Consider the following 20911-nt stretch of genomic DNA (forward strand, 5'->3'; position numbering starts at 1 on the left):
CCCCCCCCCCCCCGCCACCTCTGGCTCCTTCCACTCGGTGAGTGGCTCTCTCTCCCTGAGACTGAACGGGACTGTCCGACCTCCGACCGTGTGTGCCCCGGCCGGGCCGGAGCTCCACCCCCCTCCCCGGACCCCACCGTGGGGGCGTGGGGGCGCCCCAGCCTCCCCGTTCGGGGACAGGGCGTCCTGGGCTCGTCTGGGTTAAGCCAGGCGAGCAGAGCTGGCTCCCGCCCCGAGAAGCGCGAGCCAGCTCTGGGGCACAGGCCCCAGGACGGCAGGAACAGCCGCCATCACCTCGGGCCTGGAGCGGGCGGCGGGCGGCGCGGGGAGGGGAGCCGGGCCTAATTAGTCGGCCTGGGACCCGGGGCGGGCGCCGGGGCGGCAGACGCCGCAGCCAGAGCCGCGCAGGCATGTCGGCGGCCGGCCGGGAGGCGGCGGGGAGCCGGGAGGACGCGGCGCCCTGAGACGCGGTGGGACAGACAGCCTGGGAAGGACCGGGCCGAGGAGATTCCGCACCGAGCGGGCCTGCCTCCCCTCGTTCCTCGGGGCCACCAGGCGCAGCAATTAGAGGCTTTCAAAGTTTGTCCTTAATTGGTTTCATTTTTGCCTCATAAATGATTCATGGCCCCGGAGGTCTGCCAGGCGTGGGGGGAGTGGCAGGGGGAATTTGGGGAGGCTTTTGCCTGGAGCCAGGCCCCCTACCTGAGGCTGGGGAGAGGATGACAGGGGCTGGGGAAGCCTTGGGCAGGTGGGATCCTCCAGCTAAAATAAAAACCCAGGCCCTCTCCTTGGGGCACTAATTAGAAACTGCAGCTCCTTCTCTGCAGACCAAGCTCTGTGTCCAGGCCCAGAGCCACTGCAGCTGCTGGGGCCCTGGGAGCATGAATAATAATGTAATGATAACACAGTAACAGTGTCAACAATAATAATAACCATGGCAAACACTTAAGGAGTTCTTACTAAGAAGTTCCAGGCATGGAGCTAAGAACAAATGTGTTCTTTTTTTTTTTAGAACAAATGTGTTCTTTTAACCACTCTCCCACCCCCAAGCACCACCAGGGAGAAGTACCAAGACCCCCATTTTACAGATGAAGAAACTGAGGCTTGGAGAAATTAAGGTCTGCCCTCTGACACTCTAATGCCAGAACTCCTCACTTCCCGCTCTCAGGAGCACAGGGCTCAAGGCTGGAGAGTGGGAACGCTGCCTGCCAGGTGGATCTGGAGCTGCAGGCCCCAGGGAAGTCGGGGAAGGTGCTGAGGCCTGCAGAAAGACCCCAGGATGCACCAGCAGCCCCACACCCACCTGGGCCAGGCTACCTCTGCCCCTCAAAAGGCTGTGTTGGTCTTGGCTAAGTGATGTCCTCACAGGGCCTTAACTAGTCTATCTGTAAAATAGGAACACAGGAGCCCTATGACCCCCGTCTAGTGCTAACTCTGTGCTGGGCATGGGAAACACGGAGATGCCATGGACCCCACCCTCAGAGAGCTCCTAATCTAGGAGACAAATGGACAGACACACACGCAGAAGGGTTTAACAGCCTGTACAGAGCCCTGAGCACTCAGCCTATGGCCTAATGTGCTGGAGGGCAGTACCACAGAGCTTCTTGGAGGTGAGGTGGGCAGAAAAAGCTTCTCCTTTCTGACCCTAGACCCAGCTTACACGGGAGGCTCCGGAAATGGGTGTGGCCTGCTTAAACCCAAGCCTAGAGTCAGACCTTGAAAAAATTCAGAACTGCAGAACACAGCGGAGTGAAGGGGGATGCAAAGTGCCCAGCTCATCCTGCCCTATGATGGTCACTTTTATTCTGAAAAACTATCAGAGATGAGGCTTACACAATTAACTGCAGGGCCCACTGGGACCCTGGGGACGTCCAGAGGGAATGTGCTAGACCAATCTGGGAGTGAATGCTGTACAGAATGACTCCCCCTAGAGGGCCCCAGGGCTCTGGGCCGCTAGCTGTTGGCTCTTGGGGGCCTCACAAGTATCACCTCCTCTCAAGTCCTAGCTCCTCTGCCCCAACTCTACATGCGCCAGACTCCCCTCCAAAAACCCGCTGGCCTTCTCAGGCCCTGGCACCAGCCCCGTCCCATTGGCTCCCCGCTCTCCCACCCAGCCTGGTACCAAGGCCAGATACTTCAAGTGATACCTCCTTGTGCTTCACCACAGCCCTCTGAGTGGCTTATGTGATCATCCCCATTTCCCAGATGAGGAAAACGTCTAAGAAAAGCTAAGATACCTGCCTAACGCCACACAGCTTGAAGGAACCCAGGTCCAAACCTCTTGAAAGCCCATGTTCCTCACCTTGCTGGCCTCCTGCAGGTCAGTATCCCTGACCTGTCCTATGGGGATCCATAGGGCTTCCATTTTCCCTATTTTATAGATGGCCACCTCTTGCCCCAGTCCTGACCCTTCCTCAGTCTGGACAAAGCCTGTACAGAGCCCACACTCCTCCAGACACTAGAACTTGGTCAGACTCTTGTGGTCAGGGGCCCTGCTGGGAGGTCCTAGCAATGGGGTGCCTATGTACCAGGGGAGCCCTGGCGCACAGGGCCTCCTGTCTCAGCCAACTGGGTCATCGTGAGGATTAGGGAGGGTGGTGGACGAAGCCCCTACGTGAACACACAGGGCAACACAAATGTCTGATGGTAGGGTTGGGGGGAGGAGGCACAACGGTACCAGGGGTGCCAGGGTTGGGGGGCTGGCCACGTTCTCTGGCCCTCTCCTTTGGGAACAGAGTCAACTTTAAGGCCCCGATCACCCACACTTGGGACGGGGCTGCCTGTGGGAGCATTCCTCCCCTGGGAAGAAGCCCAAGCTTTATACACCCCTTCCACCACCCTGCCGGAGGACAGAGCTGAAGAGGTGGGCGAGTCATATCCTCTCTGGGCCTCAGTTGCTTTATCTGCACAACGGACCTATTCTGTCCCTTGAACCCTTTGGGTAGAAGTTTAGAGGTTTTGAAAAAAGGGATTTTTAAGACGTGGGCACACCATTCAGCTGTCTGCGCTGGCTGTGAGCACTCGAGACACTGGAGTTGGTATAAAGAAGCCTGACAATGGCTTGTTGAACATGCTAACAAGTGGCTGAGTTCTCAGGATGCCCAAGTGCATCTCGCTGGCCCAGCCAACAAACACTTTCCAGGTGCCTACTCTGAGGCAGGATACCAGTCCGCCTCTTCGTCCTCACTGTGCCTCTGCCTGGCCCACCACGACCGCCCAACCAGGTCACTGGGGTCCCCCCCTCCCCCCCGCAAGTCTGCCCAGGAAGCGGCGTCTCAGGCGGGTCAGCACTGACGTCATTAGGACTGGCTGGGCGTGGAGCCTGCCACCTCCGGAACCACCAATTAATTAACTTTTTCAAATTAATTTCCCAAGCAAAATTCCATAATTACATCTATCTCCATCAGGCCGCACTGGGCAGGCAAGAGGACCCCGCACTGAGATCGGATGTGGGGTGAGGGATGACCACACCAGCCCCAGGACCAGGGCAGGGAGGTGCTGGGGGTTGGGTTTCACCCCAGCAAAGCAATTGCCTGATGTCCTTATGAATGCCGTCTGGAAGGGAAGAGAGCTGAGATGTCAGAGCCCACCCCACCCCAGCCCCCAGTCAGAAGGTGGGGGCGCTCAGGGAGACTCATGCTTGCCCAGCTCATCCTGCTGCCCCCATCCCCCACCCCGTGCCCCCAAACCACGGTGGGTCTTGGCAGGGCCCACTAGCAGCACAGGCACTGTGAGGCTAAGGCCGCGGCTGCAGCGTTCTAATTTCCCAAAGGGGCTGAGATTAATTAGCTCGCACACAGGCGCAGAGAGAGAGAGGAGTGTGGGAGCAGGGCGGGGAGCACCAGCCGAGGAACTGGCCGGCGCCCCTCCCTGCCCGCCCGGCAGGCGGCCTTGACAGCCTGGGTGCTCTGAAGGTCAGTGGCCAAGCCGGCTGAGCCAGCAGCCTGGCGCTGTCTCCCTCCCAGAATCGCTGAGGACCGAGGTACCAAGAGGACAGCTCAGGGTGTATGTGGGGGTTCCACTGTCACCACCATCAGCGGAGTCTGTGCCAGGTGCTCTGTCCATACGGGGACCTGGGGACGCCAGGAGAAGGCACGTGGGTGTGTGTCTGACTAACTTACCCCTCCCCCAGACACTGTGCATGGCAGACTCTCAGTCATTTCACAAATGCAGAAACTGAGACCGGAAAGGGGAAGTGACTTACCACACAGCCCAGGACCCTAAACCCAGAGTCTGCCCCTCCATTTGAGAGAACACAAACCTGACTCAGTGACCTCTAGTGAGCCTCGACCTAGGGCCACACTGTGCCTGGTGCTGTCTTTGGCTAAGACACATCACTTGGGGAGGGGGGAGCTGGGGTCACTGCTGGGGCTGCCCCTGTATATAGAAGGTATCTCCAGCTCAAGGACACTTTCTCAACTACTCTGTGCAGGGCTCCCTAGAAGGGAAAGGACTCCCCAGGAAGATGGGAGGGTGGGGATGGGGGAGGTATAGGACCCTGACCAGGCCCCCAAGTGGCTCCCACAAGCCTAGTAATTAAGTTTCCCAGAACTTATCTGCAAGGACATCCCCCAAACCCTAAGGGGTATCAATCTGCTCCCTGGTGCATCCCCTGGCCCCCTACCGCACTCCCAATGCATCAGGCTCACCCTTCCCAGGCCCAAGGAGTCAGCAGTCCCAAGGGCCTTGGGTCCAAACCTGGGGAGTGCCCTGAGATAGCAGAGGTCCCCAGGACAGCCAAGGGCTGGGCATAGGTGGGGAGGAGGCTGGCCCAACTAGGAACATTATTCATCATGGGATTACAGAGGATGGGTAGGACCTGCCGCCCCTGCCCCCAGGCACAGGTTCAGGTCACGAAAGGGTCCAAGTGGGCTTTGGAATCAGGGTTCCTCTGTAGCCCCCAGCCTAGGTGACCTCAGAGAATTTGCTTGACCTTGCTAAGGCCATTCCTTGGTCTGTGAAATGCACATGATGACAGCCCCACCCTCGTCTGGGTCCTGGAGAGGACACAAGTTCTCAGGGCAGGGCAGCACACAGAAGGTGCTCAACAAATGATGGCCGTTATTATTTTTACCGCCATCATCAGCCAGCAAAAGAGTGGTAAGGACTGTTCAAGCCAGGGGTGCCAAGTAACCGAGGTTGTGGCCCCGGTTCTGTCACTGTCTGCCTTTGAGTCTGAGCCAATCCCTGTGCTTCGGTTTCCCCAGCCCCGCGGAGAGCACTCCTCCCCCGTCCACTTACCTGCAGGAACATAGGGAGAGGAGCGAATGACAGAGGTATAAAGTCTGCAAGCGGGGCAGCACTCCGCTGTCCAGGCCTGCATGCCTTTTCTGGCCACAGGAAGAACCCACCTGTACATCCTGCCAACCTTTCCTTCCACCTCCCAGGCCCCAGCACGGCCTGCTCTATGTCAGCACTCCTTCCGTCTCCAATGGTCCCGACCGCTCCTTCACACAGGTGTGTGCCTAGCCCCTCACGACACTGCAAAGAACCCATGTGGCACCTGGAAGTCCCTGCCGAGTCTAACTTGTGGTCTTGCTGTGTACTGAGGGGTTGGGGAACTGAGAATGCCGGGGATCTATGGTTGGCTCTGTTTCCTCCCATATCGTAAAGCCCCCAGGAATGTCCAGACACCCAAGGACTCCACATTCCTCTCCCTGGATCCAACCCATTGGTTGGATGCTCCCCCCTCTCTGCGACCCCAGGGTCAGCCTCTTCAGTCCCCCACCTGAGCATTCCCATCTGAGAACAGCCCTAAAGAAGGCTAAATCCAAGACAGTCTAATTAAGGAGTCCGTATTATGGGGTACCCCTCCCAGGAAAATGCCAGCTTTGGTGGAGCAGTCAGGTCGGGAGGAGGTCCGGACTCACCTGGAGATCCAGGTGTGTGACACAGTGAGAACCACACCCCACCACCTACTTCAGGTCCTGCAGCTTTGAGACACAGAGATAAGGCTCATACCCATTTTCTAGGTGGCAAAAGTGAGGTCAGAGCAGCCTGTGATAGCAAAGTAGGCAGTGATCAAGCCAAGTTTGGAGCCTAGGCCTGTCCTACTCCAGAGTCCAAGGCTCAGAGGACATCCAGTCCTCCTGACTGACCGCTGCTGTTTGTTTACTTCAGCATGCCTGGGCCCCTCTCCCCTCCCTGACCATTGTCTAGGCCTTTATGAGGGAGATATGCGTGGCCAGGAGGGGGGGAAGCTAGCCTGGGCCTGAGTCGTAACAGTCACCTGCCCCTTGAATCTCCCTCCCTGGGCTCTCTCAATCCTGTAGATCCAGAATGATCTGTAGTCTGGGTGTTGGGTGGCTGTGTCTAAAGCCCTTCATGACCATGAAGTCAGACCCATCAGACTCAATTCTCTCACCTGAAAACTGGTGTTTTTTTCAGTGTATGAAAAAGAGTCATGCCCCCAGCTCTGCCCAATCCAGGGAAGGCAAGCCCCAGACCCACTGCGCAGAAGCCTACAAGCCCCCCGAGGGCATCCCTCCAACCCAGCAGCTCAGCCCCTCCTTGTATTCAGGTCAGCTCTGTACCCATTTTGCAGGCCAGTAGACTAAGAACGAGGAAATATGTCTGAATTCTAAGTCTCAGGGTACTGGCTGCAAGGTGGGGGAGATAATGAGAGACGGGGGAGCCAAGGGAACTGAGGAAAGTAGGTGCCAGGGTGAGCAGGCAGGCTCCTGGGGCACAGCCCAGTAGGTCAAGGGGGGCCCTTCCCCAATTTCCAGCACCCCCCAATCTCCCCAGGAACCGGCCCCCTTACTGGGGGCAGCAGCTGGCCACTTGGCACTCCCCAGAAAACTGATTTTCCACGGCTTTTCTTTGCCAGGACTTTCCTCTCCCTGGCTCCTCCGCACCTCTCCCCCACTCACCCCCAACCCGCTCTGCCCAGGTCAGAGTTCCCCATCCTGGAGGGCAAGGTGGGTTTATCACTTCCAGGCCTGAGACTTAGGCCTCTGCCCCCAGAGAAGGCCAAGCCGGCCGGGGAATGGCGGAAAAAACAGTTCCCTTCCCACCCGCCCAAAAGAACCCAGCTGACTCTACATGGCCAAGGACCAGGCCTCTTTTGTGTGACCCTAAAGGTGGGATGTGGCTAAGTGGAGCCCCAACCGCGTCTGGTGTGTGCACACACACCAGACGCTGTAGTGTCGGGTCTCCCGGCCCAATCCTATGGAAGCGGGCGGCCGCGGCCTGAGCACGGAGCAGACCTACAGCTGCTTTGCCAGAGCGGGGTCTGGGGTCCTCCTGGGAGTGCGGAACGCCCACACATGACTCTGTGGGGCCATTTGCCTACGTGTGTGCCGGCGTGTGTGCGTGCCAGAGGCCGGGGCGGGCAGCATACGCGTGAGCGCGCTTCTGGGGTGTCCACAGCTGATGCGATCGGGCCATGCTGTGTGTGTCTGCTGCGTGTGCCGGGCTGTGGGGAACTACGTGCGCTCAGTGAACATGTCTGTCCCGAGCGTGTGCCCCGGGGTGTGCCATGTGGGGAGTGCGTGAGTGCACTCTGCCTGCCAGGCCGCAGGGCCTCGTGGGGCTGCTAGGGATGGGGTGACTCACGTCTCCTGAGCTCATCCTGCCGCCTGCCCGCCCAGCTCACCCTGCTCTGCTGGGCTCATGGCCGCCAGCGCAAGGCGGGGGGGGGGGGTATGGTAGGGGGAGGCGCAGGCAGACACGGCAGGGAGGCTGGCTTGATAAATAACCTGCTGCTTCCCCAGGCCTTGGAGAATGGGAGGCTGCAACACGGGGAGAAGGGGGGGGAGCAGGGGGAGGCAGCCCCGGCCCACACGGCTCCGGCTGCCCTGGCCCCCACAGCCCAGGCTGCGGCTCCGGTTCCTGTTTCATCGAAACCTGAGCTGGGAAAAGCCTATCGGGTCATCTTGCCTGTCCCGCCGGCCGCCAGGCCCAGGCAAGCTGCCCCTCAGGGGACAAGCCTGCAGCCTGGCCGCCCAGTCAGTGGGTGGGTGGGTGGGGGGAGGATATTTCTGTCCAGACTAAATGCAGCTTCAGGCCTCTGTCTCCCCCCCCCCCACTAACAGCTGCTCCCAGGGGCCCCCTGGCTCTGCAGGGCTGACTAAATATAGTCCCCCCCACCCCAGCAAACCCCCAAAGTTCACCTCTTCCCGCTGGCCCCACCCACATGAGGGCAGGGAGAAGGTTGGGGAGCCCACTGTGTGATCTCAGGCCAGTGTATCCCCCTCTCTGGGCTCTCAGATACGAAACCTCAAGTGTTCCTCAGCTCTAGGCCCTCACACGCCTAACAGGTCCTGCTGCGGAGAGCAGACCACAAAGGTGACTAAATTGGGGGTCTCTGTCCAGGGAAATAAGGGACAAGGTCCCCTCCTCCAAGTGACTCCAACCTGCTTCAGGGAAAGAATGGCTCGGGGGGGGGGCCCTCCCCAGCACCCCAAGTACCTGTAGGCTTATAAACATGGCCTCTCCACCCAGCCTGTTCCTTGCCCAGACTGGGCAATACCAGGCTCCTCCAATCTGCCCCAGCCGGACCCTGGCCAGGAAACAAGTTGTGCCAGGCTTGGGGGGTGGGGGTGGGGGTGGGGACACACGGGAGCATGACAGCTGCTATTTCCTGGAGGCCACAGTCGGGCACAACCCGGATTCCTGCCTGGCTCCACACTCCACCAGACAGCCTCTCCCGGGCTCCGGTCCTCAGCATGGCAGCCCCTTCCCCGGCGTCAGCACCCTCTCAGACCCCAGCCAGGGTCCCGGTCTCACCGTACCGGTACAGGCAGGAAGACAGCGCCAGATGTACCTTCTGCTTTGGGCTGGGGAGAATGGTGGTCTCCGCAGGGTTCAACAGGCGGGGGGAGACGGCCCCACCTTCCTCCCTCCTGCCTGCCTGCCCACCCGGCTGCTTCCCCCAGCCCCACACGCACCAAATTCCCCACATGCCTGTCTGTCTCTGACAGCTCGCGCAAATACTTGGCTGCACGGGCACCCGCTGTTCTGAGCCCGCTGCGCCTCCTCCCCTGCCTTCCCCGGGGGGCTCTGCAGACGCAGCCAGGGATGGGAGGGGGCCAGAGCCAAGAAGCTTGGTGGGCAGTGGGGGGGGGGTGCGTAGGGGGGGCGAAGGCGGGGAGGGGAGCAAAGGCAGGGAGGACCAGTCTCAATTCCAAAGCACCACCCCCGGCCCCCAAGCCTGGGGCACTGAGGGACCTGGGAGGCCACTGTGAGCCAGCTCTGGCTGGGCGGCAGCTGCCCACACCCCCACTGCCCCCCGGAACCTCCCAGGAGGACCTTCCGGAGGCCTCCCACTCGCCTCAGCCGATGAAACAGCATCTGCCACCCCCGCGGCGGCAGCTCAGGACAGGGCGGAGGGCACCACGAGGCCCCTGGGGAAAGGCTTTGAAATCTGGACTATGGCCCAGCCCCTCCTGGCAGTCCTGGCCTCCTACCACAGGCCCAGCCTTAGAGCATGGTGGGGGGTGCGTTCCAGCCCTCCTGCAGTGCGAGGGGCACACCCGCCCAGCTGCCAGGCCTGGGACGTCTCCACTGAGACTGGCTGGGGGACTTTGTTTGCCCCCAACTACCCTCCTTCCGGCTTTGCCCTGCCTCCCTCCCAGGAGACCAGTGGAGGAAACACTTCCTGAGAATGGCTGGGATTTTCCGCTGGACACTGCCTTGCTGGCAGGCTCCTTATCTCCCCCCTACCTCATTCCTTCTCCCAGAGCCACCCCTGCAGCCAAATGACACTCCTACCCCGTGTCCGCAGCCAAAGAGGCCCCCTCCCTGCCGCACAGCTCGGCTACTGGCCTCGGCCTCCCTAGTATCTCCACCACCCGGCGCCTATCCAGGCAGAGGCGACACTGAATGGGACCTCATGGAATATCACCCTCCATGTTGCAGATGGGTATACTGAGGTCGAGAGAGAGCCCGGTGACCTAGGCCTCCCATCCAGTGCTCTTCCTTTTACCACCACCACACTTGCTGCCCCAGGAACCCATTCGGCAACGCCCAGACTCCTGGAGGCATTAGTGTAACCCCAAGCAGAACTGCTCAGTGCTTTGGGTCCAAATGCCCAGCTGGCTATCCCAGGCTAGCCTCCCAACATTCTCAAAGCTTCACGGTGGTCCTGAAAAGAACCCCCAATATACTGTCTTTGTGACGCTAGACTCTGGGGTAGAGCCTCCTGTCCCCATTGCACAGATGGGGCTGCCGAGGCCCCCAGGGGAGGGGGAAGCTGCAGGCGGCCATGAATCAGAGGGGGAGCTGGGAAGCCGCCCGGCCCTGCCGGCTGTCGCTGGAAGCAACAGCCGGCATTTCCTCCTCACACTGGTGCCTCGGGAAGCGTGGGCAGCAGGCGGTGGGCAGCGGGTGGGTGGGCACCGCCGTGAGGACCCCTCCTGTGCCTACAGGCCAGCCGCATCCCCCTTGCTCCCTGACGGGGCCCACGCCAGCCAAATCTCCAAAGCAGGGCAGACCAGAGGCCGAACTGGGTTTCTGTCTCAGGTATATACGCTCATGTCACTTGAGGGCACCACAGGGAAGCCCCTCCTCTCAGATCCTCAATGTCCCCTAGCGTCAAACAAGATTGAAACATGACCATTCACGCTTCCTTTGCAGTAAAACTCATGGTTCTGTGATTCTAGAATCCCAACACGACAAGAATCCTGAAAAGAATCCCTCTGCTCCAAGCATTCTGATTCTAAATTCCTGTGACTAAAAATTCTAGGCCACCAAGATCTTAACACTCCCAGGAAGGAAGGGGGCCAAGCCCACTCTCACCTGGAGCTATGGGCCCAGCTAACCGATTCCCCATCTAGCTTTGGAGAAGGTGGGTCAGGCAGGAGAGGGCCTGGGTTTCTCCCATCAGGGTCAACAGGAACTGGAAATGAGGTTGGGGGGAGCCTCTGGGCCTGGAGACAGAGCTGGTCTAGTCCCGGAGGGCAGGCCACCCCCTCGTGGCACACACAGCCACTGACGCTGCAGATGTCAGGAAGCCCAGCCCTTGCCAGAACGAGAGCGGGTAGCTAGGGGTTTGTGAACCTGCACCTCCACCCTGCAGCTCGGAGGGAGGATGGGTGTCAGGTCAGGGCCGGTCTCCCTGCTTCTCAGGTTCCAAGCCAAGCTCCACGCTTCATCTTCCTGTCTTCACCACCCACTGCTTCCTCTTTCCCACCACGGTCCCTCACCTCTCAGGCTCCCAGGCCAATCCCAGGCCAGGCCAGCTGACAGCCAGCTGACAGCCAGCCAGGACAAAGGCTCTCGAGCCCATCTGACAGATGGAAAAACTGAGGTCCTGGGAGATGACATGACCTGCTCAAGGGCTAGGCCCCAGCAGCCTGTTGGTCTCTGGCCACATCTCTCAGACCCGCCCCCACCTCACTTATGGGAACCCTCGGCAGGCACAGCACATCTCCACATACCAGTGGGATCACCAGCACAAGCACATCTCCTACCCCACTGTCTCCTGAGAGCACTCATTCCCACAGAAATCGTCCGGCCATTCGTTCGTTCATTCATTCTTTCATTCATCCAACTGGCCAGTCACCACCCCCCACCACATGCCAGGCCCCTCCCCAGGGAAATGAGGGGCCTCAAGAAGGAGAGAGCAAGGCTTCTAGTCAACAAACTCAGGGGAGGGGCCGCAGTGTGCCTGGCAGCGTGGAAGGTACCCTAAACAAGCAGACCAACCGTGGCTGTTCTCACGGTGCTCACAGCCAGTCAAGGGCTCTACCAGGACCTAATCCCACATGGCAAGTCCTGGGGCAAGTCACAAACTCTCCGGTCTCAGTTTCCTCATCTGTATATGGGGACGCTAACAGCATCCAGTCACGGGGCTACTGTGGGGATTTAAGGGAAGCGAAGGCTCGAGAGCCACTAACATAGTGCCTGCCCCAGTCAGGGTTTAGGATGTTAGCCGTTGCCATCACCATTGTGACAACATATTATTATTATAGTAATAATTGGAGGACAGCAATTGATTAGCACAGTAGCTAAAGCTCTTCAAACACTCAGCTGGTGCCAGGCACTGGGGGTACAGGAAGCAGTCATTGCCATGTCCCATTGCAAGCCTGGCAAGGAGCGGGCTCACAAAAACCTCCAAGTATCTGCTGGATGAGGGAACCAATGACAGGAGGCATGGCCCTGCTCTAAGGAAGGCACGCTCCAGGGTGTGCTCACGGGTGCTGCACACGTATGTCCGAGCGCTTAGGTGTGCACGCGTACGTCCGTGTGAGGAACCTAGGAGGTCCAGCAGACAGCAAGTTATGTGCAGGGAGCACAGCTGCTCAAGGCTGCGCCAGCCCCCCCACCCCTACCCCCCGGCCAGCAAAACTGAGCACAGAGCCGAGGGGACTGCGGCAAGAGCAGGGACCGGGCCTGGTGGGGAGAGCCCCGGAAAGATGCTTTGCATAGTTCTGGCCACCAGACTACAGGCCTAGGCTAGGCTCCTGGGTGGGGGCGTGGGGCTGCCAGGTGCTGCCCCACGGGAATCAGGCCCCAGCATCCATACTTATGCCTGTACTGGCATGGCATGCGGGTGTTCCTGCCGGCAGGCCTGGAGAGGTCACGGCCGGAGTGGGGGGAGTGGTGGGCTCCAGGGCTACGTGGGGGTCTGCTGGACAGGGGAGGCTGGGTACAGGGCTCCCCCAGGGCCACCGGGCAGGCCTGGCTCTGCCCTGCTGGGGCCGGCAGCTGGAGGGGAGTAAATATAGCGCGGGGCGTCCCGGCCACATTCCTGGGAGGCCAGCACGGCCCGCCTGCCCGCTGCTCTGCCAGGGCCCAGAACTGCCACTGCCCTCTTCCCAAACAAACAGAAAAATAAATAAAACCAGCTCTCACGCCCAGCGTAGCCAGGGGGAGGGGGCAGGAAGGGGTGGACAGGGGAGCAGGCGGACAGACCAGTTGCCACGGTTTCTGTTCCGCTGAGAAGGAGGCGGCCAACAAAAGAGGAAAATGGAGGAAAAGGGCAGGGTGATGGTCACAGATGTCAGAAAAGGGGAGACGGTGTGTAGGAGAGATGGAAGGTGTGACCATGAGAGGTGTGGGGGAGGCAGGTCAGGAGGGACAGAGGAGGTGTTAGGGCCGGTTGGGGGAAGGCAGAGGCAGCCTCTTGGGGTCAGTAATTCAGCAATTCAGCGACAGGGGTGGCCCCAGGGGGGGGGGGGCTAGCAGACAGACAAAGGGGGCTAGGGCAGGGGGCTGGCTCCATGGGCCATGAAATATTAAAGAGCCTAGGCCAGTGAGTGACAGAGGTCATAGAAATAAGGAGACTAGCCAGGGAGCTACCGGGACCCTGAAGCAGAGGGCACCTCACTCCCCACCCCACCCCACCCCTCCCCACCACCTCCAGCAGAGCCAGTCTCCCCAACTCTCCTGCAGGGGCTCCTTTCTGTCTTTCCAGCCAAAAGGAACAGGCTGAGGGTGGGAGGGGCCGTGGGGATTAGGGATGGCAGGGGACCTTTGCGGTTCCCTCTTCCCTCTGGCTGGTCTGTGTGCAGTGGGCCTTCCAGAGCTGCCAGCTACCCTAGCAAGAAGGCCAGGAGGCCTGTCAGCACAGCCACTGGCACGGGTGCCTCCTGGGGAAGGAGCAGACATCCAGCTTCCCCTTTACAGAAAAAATCAGCCAAGCCACCACTTTCCACAGAGACCAGCGGGGAGGGAAGTCCATGCCTCACGGCTCAGCTGAGCCAGCGAGTAAGCGAGCGAGCAAGCCAGCAGGTCATCCCCTAGCCCTCCCACCCCACCCAGGCCCCATTACCAGCCTCATGACCTTGGCCAGTCCCCTTGTGCCTGAGCCTGTGTCTTTGCCAGCCCCATACCACCCTAGGCTTGGTGTGAGGAAAGGAAAAAGAGGGCAAGCAATATGTTGAAACCCTGCTAGGGCGGGCCCCTGGGGCCAAGCATCTGCACGTGGATAACTCTCCCCTGAGTCCTGTGAGGTCAGGCCTCTTATCAGTCCCATTCTACAGAAGGGGAAGAGAAACCCAGAGAGGCAGAGTGATGTGCCCAACATCACACACCTGGTAATGAGCGGAATGGAGACAGAAATGCTAAGGGTGAGGCACATATTCTTTTCTTCCTTTTCACTGGGGGATGTGAAGTCCTCGTCACCAAAGAAGCCAACTTTTATTGCATGCTGTGGGTTAGCCACTGGTGCTGGGCACTAAGCAACCATCCCTGTGTCCACCTGAAAATGGCTTTGTGAGGCAGGCACTCTTATTATCCCATTTCAGGGATAAGGAAACTGAGGATCAGAGAGACAACTCACCCAAAAGTCATATATCCAGCTAGACAGTGGCATGGCCAGAATTTGGAGCCACGTCTGGCTCCAGAGCCGGTGCTCAAACACACTTGTCTGGGTGAGGTCAAGGGAGGGAGTTAAGAGGACCCAGTAGAGAAGAGCTCAGTGGTCCTACTGACCCCCAGAACACACACCATTAAAAGGTCGAAAACAAGGTTACAACTGCTGTGCTAGGGGGTGACCAGCAACTGCTCTGGAAACACAACATGAGCGGAGCCCGTGGGAACCCGGGGTGAGGGCACTGTCTAGGGGCCTGGCGTAGAGGGATCTGCCTGGTCTATCTAGAGCCCAGGTACCAGATAATGCAAGCCCCTCCCCCAGCGTGGGGATACTGAGGTTCATCCAAAGAGGGCCACCGGAAGCCCGTTCCTGTTGGGCCCCAGGGTTCCAACCTGCACCCCAGGGCCAGTGTGCCAGCAACTAATCACACCCCTGTAAGAGCCCCCAGTGCTGGCGGAAAGGGGGCAGGATCCCCTCCCTCTCTCCCAGGCCCCGCGAGCCCAGAGGGAGGCCAGCATCAGAGGCAGGAAATGAAGAAGAATTTGCGATCTAATTGAGCTGGCGGGGGATTAGGCGGCAGAATGCAATTACAGGGGCTGGAGCGGGGCCAGGGGCACTGACACCCCAAGATGTGGCCTGGCCCAGGTGACTGGGCCTAGCCAGTCTCTGGCCAAAGACACCCTACTGTGGAGGGAAGGTCGGGTAGGCAAGGACTGGGGCCAGACGGCTCTTCAGGACATAGAGGACCGTAGGCTTCCAGCTCCATGTCACACCCAGAAGCAAGAAGTTTTCCTGGGAATTCTCCCGCAGGGGACAGCCCTGTGGACTCTCACAGGGGATGAGGCAGACAGACACACCAAGAACATACATTCTCACAGGCTCTGCTCATGCATGTACACACGTGTTCACGCTCCCAGAAAAGCACCACATATCCACGTTCACTTGTATGGGGACAGACTCCCAACCTGCAGACACACAGCTCTGGCCCTTTGCTGCCACCAGTTCCACCAAAGCGGGGGGGGGGGGGGGACACAAAACAGAACAAAAAAAAATACACCCATGACCTTAAAATCCTTTTATTCCCATAATCACAGGCTGCCATCGCCGTGGATACGCGCTGTCACCCCGGCCCCAGCCTGTCTCCCTCCACAGCTTCCAAAACTCCCAGCAGGCAGGCAGACGGGGAGGCTGCCCAGTTACTGCCAGGGAGGGCAGAGGAGGGGAAGGACGGGGTGGGAGAGGTTCAATGCTACACACACACACACACACACACACACACTCAGGGCCTCAACCAGAGAGGGAGAGACTCAGAAAGACAGCCGGGCAGACAGATAGAGAAAGAGAAAGGAACACAGACACCAGCCACGAAAGAAAGACACAGACCACTCACAGCCCGCACAGCTCAAATATGCCCACTCCCAGATTCACACACCACTTTCCCAATTCAGACACACTACTCAGGGAGTCAGACTCTCCCAGATTTACAAGAATATACAAATCACAAAGATATACACAAATCACGAGTACACACTCCAAAATTCTAAGCACATGCAACTCAGAATATGCACATTCCCAGATTCACAAGGATAAATTCAACTTTCAGACAGATACTCAGATTCACAAACACACAAGTACAGATGCAATGCAGACCCACACAACTCCGAGACCCTCAGATACACATGCCCTGATACACAAACATACATGGGCGGAGACTCCCACCCCGCAAGACAGACAGACACACACACACACACACACACGCACACGCACGCACGCACACATTCAACACACAGATTCAGATAGGACATGCCCTGAGTCATAAGCACACATACCACCTAGCTTCCCAAATCCCAGACCAACAGACTAGACTCACACAGACTCATCTAGCACTGCCTTGGGTTTAGGGGGCAGGTGGACTGGTTGGGGGGATTCCTGGGTCTTTGAGGGGGCCAGCCCTTTCTCGTTGCCTGTAGCCTGGGAGGTGGGCTCAGAGTTGGGGGGAATGAAGGGGAAAGTAAGAGAAAGAAAAAAAAAAAACTTGAGTGGGATATTCTTGTTGGGCAGTAGCGCGTGAGTAACTGGGGAGGCTTTTTGTGGTCTGGTGAGTTCCAGCTATGAGTGAGAGTTTAACTATTAATACACTTAATCAAGGACACTTCACACACACAGGCACACATACACAGGCTAGGACAGCACCAGGTGGTGGGGATCAGGGAGGGAGAGCACTAGAATAAAGGGGGGGAAGCCCCAATTCAGGCCCCAGGGGGTGGGGAAAGAGGGAGGAGCTTCTACCCTGGGCGGGCCTCCAGAGCAGGGCCAAGTAAGTGATTCATTTCAGCAGCCCCAGAAAGGTGGGGCTTGACACACAGTAGGTGCTCAAAAAATAAACACTGGGGCAATAAATGACTAAGTTATTTACATATAAAAAACAGACAGTAATGATAACAGTAACAACAATAAGTGAGCCCTGCCCCATCCTTGGTCAATAAGGCCATACTCCAGAGCACCATGACTGGGGAGTTAGTTCTGCCTTAATGGTCACCCCACCAGACAGCAGGCTCTAGGAAAGCAGGCCTGGGTCTGGCTCATCGGTACACCCCCTCATTCCTCCACCCTATTCTGCATCCTAAAATGTCAGCTGACCTCAGCCCAGCCCACACGCCTACCCCCCAGAGAGACCCCCATTCCCTTCCACTCTCCCATAAATAACTAGGTGGGGCCCTAAAGAAGGTGGAGGTATTTAATTCCCAGAGACTTGGTTCTTTATCCAGATACAACCCTGCCTGCCACACTCCTATAAGCCTCAGTTTCATACTTGCCAAATGGGTAGAAGGCAGGCAAAAAGCGGAAAGAGGGATCAAGAGCGGGGGAGGGGGGGCGCTCACAGTGGGAGCCCATGGAACAGAGGCCTGGGCTGGCCTGGGCCCTGGATGCAGAATCCTCCCCTCCTTCTCCCTTCCCCCACCCGGCCCAGCCCAGCCGGGTGGACATTCCAGGCCTCACGTGATAAAGACGAGGCCGCTGGCCCACGGGTAAGTCAACAGGCTCTGTCGGGGGAGAGATAGGAGGCCCAGGCCAGGGTCACCTGCTGAGCCGGGAAAACAGCCGGGCCCAAATACACACATAAATAAGGCGCCAAGGGACAGCCAGTCAGCCAAGGGTCTGTCTTCTGCAGAGGAACCTCTGCCCCCACCTCGGAAAGGGAGGCGGCTTGGGAAAGGGAGCCACAAGGCTGGCTAGGCGCTTCCCTGGGAGAGCCCCAGCTCATGCCAAGACGAGGTGGGGGTGCTTCTACCAAGCTCCCCAGGGCTGACTGCGAACTCAGAGGCCAACCTTTCCTCAGCTGTTCCCACTCCTTCCCAGGACAAAAATCACCCCCTCTCCCTCCTCCCCAAGGAGAGAACGATTTCCGTTCTGGGAGGGGGGTGACAGCTGCAGAGCGGGCCACTACCCCCCGCCCCCCCACCAGCTCTTGCTTGAGTCTCATCCAGGGAAACTGCTAAATCAACACTACGCAGTAGTAGGTAGCACCGACCTCAGTCTCCCCCTCATCGCTCTCAAAAAGGGGTCTGGGAAAAGATTTCGGGTACCAGTTCCTAGGTTTCCTGCGGCAGTTGGGACCGAGGACACGGGGTCTTTCGGGAAGGGGTCTCACGTCAAACTTAGGCCAGTAAGACCCGTAAAAACCTCTAATTTAAATGCTCTTAGTTGCACGGAAGGACACCCCCGCCCCCGCGGGCCGGGGCAGCTGAGGTGGCGCCGGGCGTTCAAATAGCGCTCCAAACAAGTCCGCAGCGACCGCGCACGCAGCCCCCGCCAGGCGGCCCCAGCGGAAAACTTGAAAGGGACTCTGTTTGCCAGCCGCCCGGGGCGGCTCCGGCGGGGGCGAGGGCCGAACGATCACACAAGCCCCCCTCCCCAGCGCTTCCTGAGCAAGCGCGGGGCGGGGGTACTGGGCCCACCACAAAACCGAGGACTCCGAACAGCGCCCGCCGCTCGGGGAACGGAGGAGGTCAAGAGGCTGGCTGGCTCGCCGGATCCCGGTTCAGCTCTCCCCCAACGCGAAGATGCGACTCGAAGACCACCCAGGATCCAGGGGGCAAAGTAGGGCGCGGCTGTTAGCCCTTCAGACCCCCGTCTCAGTTGAAGGAGGAAGGTGTGGGTCTTTCCGGATGAGTCCCTACAGAACCCCCCAAATCTGCTGCTGCCTCCTTGCAGCCCATGGCACCAGCCCAACTCCGCGCACCCCTTACGAGCCGGGGGGAAAAAAAGCTATCTTGCTCCCTCACTGGGCGCTTCAGCTTTTCTGACAGGTCCCGGAGGCAGCCCCCCATTTATAAACTGGGGTCAATCACTTTCTGTCGATCCTACAAATAAACAAAGCCAGGCGCACCCCGCGCTCCCCGCCGGAAAGCAGCCCATTCCGGGAGAGGACAACTTCCCCCAGCAAGAAAATTAACACATTCTTCTCGCGGCGGTTCAGCCCCTCGCTCTAGGGAAGCAAAGGGGAGGGGGGCTTGGGGCCGAACTTCATGGGTAAATTTGGGGCCAGAGCAGCTAGGCAGGCGCCTGGGACACCCGCCTCCCACACTCCGCAGCTAGAGGAACACCCCCATTCTCCCTCCCTGGCTTTGCACGCTGCTTGGCCACGCGGGGCTCGGAGACAGCCTGAAAGACTCCCCAAGGCTAGTGAGGACGGGAGAGAGAGGCCGCGGGGAGCGGAGGTGGTGGTGGTGGGGGTGATAGTTTGACGGAAAAAAAAAAAAAAGGTCAAACTTGATCAGCCCGCCAGGCACCCCGCGGGCAGCGGGGGCGAGGAACCGGAGGGAAAATGTAGAAGTGGCCGCCGCCCCCTCCAAGTCGGGGCGGGGGGGGGGCTCAGCCACGCGTGGTCCGGGGCAGCAGTTACCGTAGCCCCCAAAACACAGGGCTGCTAGGGGTCCGACGGGGGGAGTGTGCGCCGCAGATCTCCAATCAGCCGCCCCCGCAGGCGGAGCGCCCGCCCAACACCCGAGGTGAGGACCCGGGATCCCGCCGCCCCAGCGCCCTCAAGCTCGGGTACTTGGGGAGGGGACGGAATCCCGCAGGGAGATCCTCGGCCCCAATGCACGGCGCCCAACCCGCAGTCCCCGACCCTAAAACCCCTCTTTTTGTCTGTACTCAGTGATCTGCGACCGAGCCGACTGCGGCTTGGGGAGGCTTGGGTATAGCAGCGGCCACCGAGCGATCACCGGCGCTAGGGCTCCGGGGCTCCAGGGGTCCGTGCCTCAGGCTGCGGGTGCCCCCCGCCCCTCCCAAACACGGACCCCTCCTTCCCAGTCCCTGGCTCTCCGCACCTGAACTTCGGGGGAGCCCGCGCCGCCAAACTTTCCGCCGACTTGCAGCGAACTCCGGCCCCGGCCGCGCACCGGGCCCCGGGGGAGGAGAGGGAGGTAGGCGGGGAAGGGGAGGGGGCCGGCCTCCGGGGGGGTCGGGGGAGGGCCGTGGCCCGACACCTACCGGCTCTCAGAGTCGTCCAAGCCGCCACGGCCGCCGCCGCCGCCGCGAGGCCGAGGGGGAGGGGTGGGGCGGGGAGCTGCGCTCCGCTCTGGGCACCGCCGCCGCGGTGCGCTCCGCTCCAGCCGCGCCGCCCGCCGTGTCCGGGTCCGGAGCCGGAGTCACGCCGCCGCGGCTGGCCCGAGGCGGGGAGGGGGGGGAGCCTGCAGCACCTGCCCCTCCTCCCCCTCCCCGCGGCCCAAATTAAAAAACAACAAAAAGCAACTAATCACCCCCGAGCGAAGCGCGGCGCGGCGGGCGGAGGGCGCAGCGTGAGGCGTCCGGACTCAGCAGGCGGCGCGCATGGCTGGGCGCGGGCTGGGCAGGGCTGGGACGCGGGGCCCGGCTTCGGGGGGCAAGGTTCGGCCGATCTACTCGCTCGGCTCGGGCGCCTGCTCTCGCCGCCGCCGCCGCCGCCGCCTCTGCTGCCGCCAGTGCCGCCGCCTCTACATCCCCGCTCAGGCTCCGCCGCCTCTGCCGCCGCCGCCGCCGCCGCGCGCCCGCCCGGGCAGGAGCTCTGAACGCTGCCCGGGGGCTGCCGGCAAAACCCGGACCGGACTCGACGCTTCCTCCTCCCCCCCCCTCCACCTCAGCTCCCCTCCCTCCTCCCTCCGCCTCCCTCCCAGCGCAGCTCTGGCCACTTGGACGCCGCAGGCTCTGAGGCCGGAGCCGCAGCCACTGCGCCTCGAGCTCCCCGCGCTCTGACGAGGTCGGCCCAGGCTCAGCTCCCCCAGCGCGCCCCGTCTTCATCTCTTTTCTCCGCAACTTTACAAAAAATAAGAGGACCTTCCCTATTTTGTGAGGGATGCATGGGCTTGGCAACCTACCTTACGGGGAAACCCGCCGTCCCTCTGGCCCCTCTTTTCGGCGGGCCGGAAGCGACAGGGACCAGTAGGGAGGGTTTGGCCGCGCCCCTCAGCTCAGGTGCGCGAAGGGCCTGGAACTCCTAGCCTAGGGCACTTGGAGCGACACTGGGTTCAAAGACCCCCACCCTTCCCCTAGCGCTTTCTGGGACTCAGTGGGCTCTAGTTCCTGGGAGACAAGGGGCAGAGATTCCTGTCCCCATTTTACAGATGAGAAAACCGACCTGAGAAAGGACAATTTGTCTCCTACGCCAGC

At 60.1% G+C, this 20911-nt stretch overlaps 1 protein-coding gene across 3 annotated transcripts in view; it reads right to left on the reverse strand.

Moving 5' to 3' along the window:
* The window catches only part of CXXC5 (CXXC finger protein 5), a 35232-nt gene extending 14935 nt beyond the window's left edge, over positions 1–20297 (reverse strand). The window contains exon 1 of one of the 3 annotated variants that reach the window (XM_073887807.1): positions 20026–20297. The gene's annotated coding sequence lies outside the window, so the exon portion shown is untranslated. Of the gene's footprint in view, positions 1–19593; positions 19682–19756 lie in introns of those variants that run through there. The other 2 variants (XM_025852240.2, XM_025852241.2) reach the window with 2 other exon arrangements.
* Positions 20298–20911: the final 614 nt, after the last annotated feature.

This window comes from Callorhinus ursinus, unplaced genomic scaffold, assembly GCF_003265705.2.
Source record: "Callorhinus ursinus isolate GAN/ISIS: 27379988/994484 unplaced genomic scaffold, GSC_fseal_2.0 scaffold83, whole genome shotgun sequence".
NCBI classification, from domain to species: Eukaryota; Metazoa; Chordata; class Mammalia; order Carnivora; family Otariidae; genus Callorhinus; species Callorhinus ursinus.